This window comes from Chionomys nivalis, chromosome 14 (assembly GCF_950005125.1).
Source record: "Chionomys nivalis chromosome 14, mChiNiv1.1, whole genome shotgun sequence".
NCBI lineage: Eukaryota > Metazoa > Chordata > Mammalia > Rodentia > Cricetidae > Chionomys > Chionomys nivalis.
In genome coordinates this window covers 65,675,789-65,682,166 of record NC_080099.1, presented here as the reverse complement: position 1 = coordinate 65,682,166, position 6,378 = coordinate 65,675,789, and positions in this window count along the sequence as shown.

Here is a 6,378-nt window from a genome sequence, read left to right as displayed (position 1 = left end):
TATATTTAGAAGTGAAAGACTCTTACACTTTTACGTTTTTTTGCTTAGGTGTCTGACTTGCTCACTTGAGACGAGGCAACATGTCCAAAGCTCTCAGCCCTCCTTAGGAAGGGATTAAAGTTTTGAATGGGAATTCTAGAGGAACACTCAGGTAACAATGCTTGTATGGACTTCCTTCACAGTGCTGTTGTTCTGTGATGATTGTGAAACCTTTAACAACATTCTTGCTGAAGTCAGAATATTCTGGTGAGAGGGGAGGGAGAGTTTGCAAGAATTCACAAAGCCCATTGGAAGCATTTCATATAGACTCTTGAGATTTACTGTGTAGATTTTAAAAAGCTGTGTATTCCCTCTCTAATTAAAACCCTTGACTTTCTGGGCAGATGGCTAAGTGTGAGAAAATGGAGCCAGGGTACCTGAACTCAAGTAGTCCTGATAGGTTTGGTGCTCTCTGAAAGCACCTTGCACTGAGGTCTCGGACTTCACAGGGCCAGGTACTTCTTGGGTCTGTGGGTGCTGGGACGACTGTGGTTTCCCTGGATTCATCTGTATGCCCCGCGTGGCCTTTGCAGTTCCCGTTGCCACCTCACAAACTGCCAGAAAAACTTGGTTGCCACGGTTTCCCTTTTCTCTGACTGGCTAATGTGTTGACGGTCCAGTTCCTAGGGGGCAAGTGTTCCCGACAAGGGAGGAGCCACCCTATTTGGCACCGCCCCTTATACTCATTGGTACTCTGCAAAGTGGCCTAAGACAGAACAGGGAGGGGTTAACTCTTTACACACCGGACGTAGTTTTTGTTGGGCATAGTTATCCCATTTGTAGTTGAGTTGGCCTTTTTCATCTTCCCACAAGTGTTGGGTTAGTGCAGCAAGAAGCTACTTGGTTGGTTATAGACGGACATTTCCTGTGGGCCTGCCTGTGGACACGGGTGCAGAGACAGCGTAGGAAGAAAGCTTCAGGTAAAGGTAGTGAGGCAGGAGGAGATAGGAAATTTAGTCCAGGTAACAACAGCTTCTAAACTTAGCCATTTGCATCTGCGTTAGATGCAAAGGATAGTAGGAATTAATTTGTTTTCTCACATTGGGTACTAATAGCTTAAGTCTTTTAAAGTGGTCTAACAGGAGGCTTTGGCAATGGCTCGGTTGGTAAAGTGTTTGCCATAGGAGCCTGACTACCTGAATTTGATCCCCAGCACCCACATAAAAAGCAGCATAGTGACATGTGCTTACAATTCAAGTACTGTGGAGTTTGGGGCAGGAGGGGCCCTGGGACTTTCTGACTGACCAGTCCACCTGAATGGGTGAGCTCCTCCTTCATTGGAAGATCAGTCTCAAAAAAGAAGGTGGAGGGCAACTGAAAGACACCTATGTTGACATTTGACTTCAAGACACAAGCACATGCTCACACACATGCACACATGTGCACACACACACTCATGCATACACACTCATACATACACACACTCATGCACACACATACATACGTATTCTCACATACACACACTCATACATATATATTCACACACACATTCATACACACCCACACACACCCATATGAGTGAAGTAACTTCATAACTAAATCTTAAGCTTTTTACTCTACAGGCTATGGTCTCTTTGGAGACAGCATATCCACATGGCAGACCATGTTAAAATTGGCCTTCCATGTCAGACCACCTTCTGCAGTTTTTGTTGAAGAGCCTTGTGATGTCAGGTTAATAACACACAAAGAAAATTTTACAAAACACAAGGAACTCAGCAAAGCCTGGCCAACAGACACACTGTGCTTCTGAGCTGTTAACCTGCTACCACACTGCTTTCCTTTGGTGCTGATGACTATCTGTGATATCTTTGAGACCTCTGGGTTCTTCCTCTGCTTTCACCCACAGAAATTTAACATTTCCCCATGTGTTCAGACTAAAAACTAAGACAAAAGTGTGTGCGTGTGTGCGTGTGCACAAGCACATGCACACACATACACACACACACACACACACACACACACACACACAGAGCGATGCCTCAGTACTGGTTAGGAGGTGTCTGCAACCTGGTGGAGAAGGTTCAATCTCATCTAACAATCTTGTTTCCGTTTCACAAATCTCAGCATTGTGAGTCCCCCACCCCCAGGGTTCTTATGTATCAGTATATCCATTAGAAACAAACACACAAACCACACAGCAGCGGCTTCTACAGCCACTAAAACCACCACAGTGAAAGGACCAGAGAAGCTTCGCGCTCTCATCGGGCATTGCCTTATGGTCATAATTCAGGGTAATTTCCAGCATTTTTTCCCTCTCACAGAGCCAGATAAAAACAGTGATTCAGCAGCAGCAGCAGCAGCAGCAAGGGTTAGATTGCTCAGCTCAGCTTGCTGAGGTAGAGGTGGTAAACTTGCTTCCCAGCGAATGCAGGGTCTTTTCAACATCAATCTCCCCTCGCCCCATGCCTCGTGGATGGGCTGGGGTTTCCTAGTTGGTAGCACAAGTACGTTTTCCTTGATTTGGACCTTAAGCCGTTGCCTTTGCTGTAGGACTGTGCTCTGCTGACATTTAAGGCAGGAATTCCCTGGGAAAATAGTCAAGAGATTCTTTTGGTGTGACTGGCGGACCTCCAAAGGGTCTAGGGTTCCCCTGTCCAGGCAAATGGGGAGAGAGAAAGGGAGGGAGGAGAGAGAAACAGAAGGACTTTATTGAGTGACTGTGTTTCATCTGCAGTTGTACAAAAAAACAGAAATGTGGTTGGGTGACTGGATGCTTTTCTTGCTCCTTATCTCCTACACAGCTAATATGACAGTGCAGAGTGTGGCTAGGGCTTTAGGACCAGCGGAGACACAGCAGGGAAGAATTGGGTTGCTGGGAAGTCAAGAACTTGGGATCTACTGAGGTGGACCAGGTTAAACAAATGCATCATTCAAATGCAGCTTGGAGTAGGCATAGTTCCAAGTTGGAATGAATTAGACTGTATTAGAGCTAAAGCAGTATTTTGGTGGTCACTATCACTGATAGTGGTCACTACAGAGCAGCTCGGAATCCTTTGTGGACCAACAGAGGTACTCTCAGTTTCATGAGTAGGGCCTGAGCTGTGGAGACAACTCCCAGCAAAGTGGTACTTGTGTGAGCAGAGGGCCTGAGTTTGAATCCCAACACTGATGTAAAATCCGGGCTTGGCAGTGCGTCTATAATCCCAGTGCTGGTTAGGAGGGGCAGGAGGAGCCCAGGGTTTGCTCATAGCCAGTCTGGCCAATTAGTGAGCTGCAAGTTTAGTGAGAGTCCCTATCTCAAAAGAAAACAAGGTAAAGAACTGCTGTGGAAGTCCCTGAAGTTGGTCTCTGGCCTCTGTGTGCACACATGCACACACCCCACTCCAGCATGCTTCCCAAACCCTGCAGTGTAGAAGTCCCCGATGTTGGTCCCTGGTCTCTACGTGTGCACGCACAAATCCACACCACACCAGCATGCCCCCACTGCCCACAGTGTGGAAGCCCCCATGTTGGTCTCTGCCTCTACGTGCAGACACACACACATACACCCCACATAAGCATGTCTCCCCTGCAATACACAAGAGCAAAGCAAAAGTTTTAAATTCTGTGCTCAGCTGGGTATGGCAGGCTGAGCAGGTAAAAATAATAATTTTAGGTTCTTTTTAAAGCTTTTACAATAACGCTAGGATCAGAATGTTTTCCAGTCCAGAAGTAGCTAGTGACTACTACAGTCTGATTCCTCAGAGTAACTGATCTGCAAGAGTCAAGCCATGAAGAATATCCTCGGATGAGCTTCATGAACTGGGTGCGGGACTTCCTTCCTTGCTCTACTCTGAACTTCCCCTTCCCCCACTGTTGCAATTAAAAGGCATATTTGCAGAAACTCACCGGGTTCCAGCAGTGTTGTGTCCTTCGTGTCCTTTCCAGTGGCTTCATCTTCGCACATGTTTGTGTATTTTGTTGCACAGTGGCCGGTGTTCCTATTGTAGAGACCCCATGCTGCCATACCTTGCGAGCCCCTACCTTCGTCTTAAAGGTGACCCCTCTCCCAGCATCTGTCAAATGACTCTTTGATTTGTCTTTAAATGTGTCTAGGTAGTTACCTCTTCCTTGAAGCATTCCCATCGGGGTGGTTTGAAGTGTGACTGGGTCGCCAGTTGGTTGTGCTGTTGGGGACTTTAGGAGGTGAGGCCTTGCTAGATCAAGGATGTCACTGGAGGTGGGCTTTGAGGCCTCGTCCCCCTTCTTGTTCACTCTGTCTTTTGTGCTAGTAGCTGAAATGTGAGCTCTCAGCTTCCTGCCCGAGTGCCATGCCTGCAGCTTGCTACCATGCTTCCCTGCTACAATGGACTCTTATCCCTCCGGTACAGTAAACTCATAAGCTCTTTCTTTCACATATTGCCTTGATTGGTGTGTTTAATCACGGGGACAGAAATGTAACTAATACACCAAACCAGTTATCCCTAAGTCACTTAAAAAAGTTATCACATCCCGCCCCAGCTTACCTACAAGATCTTATCTAATTCCCCTTCCCTGGGTGATCCATTTCTCCCTCTTAGGGTCTTCCTTGTTACCTAGCTTCTCTGGAGCTGTGGATTGTAGTCTTTGTTTCCTTTGTGGATATCTAATATCCACTTCTGAGTGAGTACATACCATGCTTGTCTTTCTGAGTGTGGGTTACCTCACTCAGGATGTTATTTTTTCCTAGTTTCATTCATTTGTCTGCAAATTTCATGATGCAGTAAAGGGGAGGGGATGGGAGATGAGAACATGAGGGATGGGATGCTCGGGGGATGGAGTGGGAGAGCAACGAAAGAGAGATCTTGATAAGGAGAGTCATTATGGGGTTAGGTAGAACCTGGTGCTAGAGAAACTTCCAAGAATCCACAACAGCAACCCCAGCTAAGACTCCTAGCAATAGTGGAGAGGGAGCCCAAACCGGTCTTCCTTTGTCAGATTGGCTACATAGGAGCTTGGACTATCTGTGAGGCACCTAGTAGTAGGACCAGAATCAGTTCCTGGTGCATAAGGTAGTTTATGGAGCCCATTCCCTATGGTGGGATGCCGTGCGTAGCCTTAATGCAGGGGGGAGGGGCTTGGTCCTGCCCCAACTTAATGTGCTAGACTTTGTTAACTCCTATGGAAGCCCTTATCCCTCAGGAAGAGTGGATGGGGGTGGGTTAGGGGTAGGTGGAGGGGCATGAGAGGAAGAGTGGGTGGAAAGAACTGTGGATAGAATAGAAAATGAAATTAAAAAAATAAAAAATCATCACACAAAATTGGGGAGATAGGTAATGTCTTACCGTGCATCCGTGAGGACTGGAGCTCCATTCCTTCCTCCTATGCAAACAGACAGGCATGGGACACTCACTTGTTGAAATAGTCTTTATGATTCTCCGAGTGGCACATGATAATGACTTTTATAAACTAGGAGGACATTTTGTTGCTATTGATCACATATTTTAAATTTTTGTTATTTATATGTACTAGGGGTTGAATTTAGTGCCTCGAGCATGCTTAGCATGTACTTCACTATAGAGCTACATCCCCGGCCCTTAATGCTATCCTTCTGTGTGTATGTATTTATTTATGCTTTTACATCCTAATCAAAGTTTCCCCTCCCTCCTCTCTTCCCAGTTCTCCCTCCCTTCCCCGTCCCCATCCGTCTACTGCTCCACTGTTTCTCTTCAGATACAGGCAGGCCTCCCATGGCTATCAGCCAGTCATGGTATATCAAGTTGCAGTGAGTCTAGGCACCCCCTGTCCTATTAAGGCTGGTTAAAGCAATCCAATAGGAAGAACGGACCCCAAGAGCAGGCAAGAATCAGAGACAGCCCCTGCTCCCACTCTTAGGAGTCTTGAACAAATTACATAGCTGTAACGTATAGATCAGTCCCATGCAGGCTCCCTGGCTTTTGGTTCAGTCCCCATGATCCCCTATGAGCACAGGGTAGTTGATTCTGTGGGTTTTCTTGTGGTGCCGTTGATACCACTAGATCCTACAATTCTTCCTCCCCCTCTTGTGCAGGATCCTCTGAGTTCTGCCTAGCATTTGGATGTGGGTTTCTGCATCTGTTTCCATCAGTTGCTGGTGGAACCTCTCTGATGACAGTTGGGCTAGGCACAAATCACGAGAATAGCAAGATATCATTAAGAATCATTTCATTGACTATTTTTGCCATTAGTGTTTGGTATTATCCTAGGTCTCTAGGGGGGAATCCTGCCTCTGGGTCCTGGTTCTCAGGGGTGAGCTCCCTCTCAGGGTATGGGTCTCCAGCTGGGTCCATCATTGGTTGTCCACTCCCATAATTTCTGCTCCATCTTAACTCCAGCACATCTTGTAGGCAGGACAAATTGTAGGTCTAAGGGCTTGTGGCTGGGTTGGTGTCCCAATCTCTC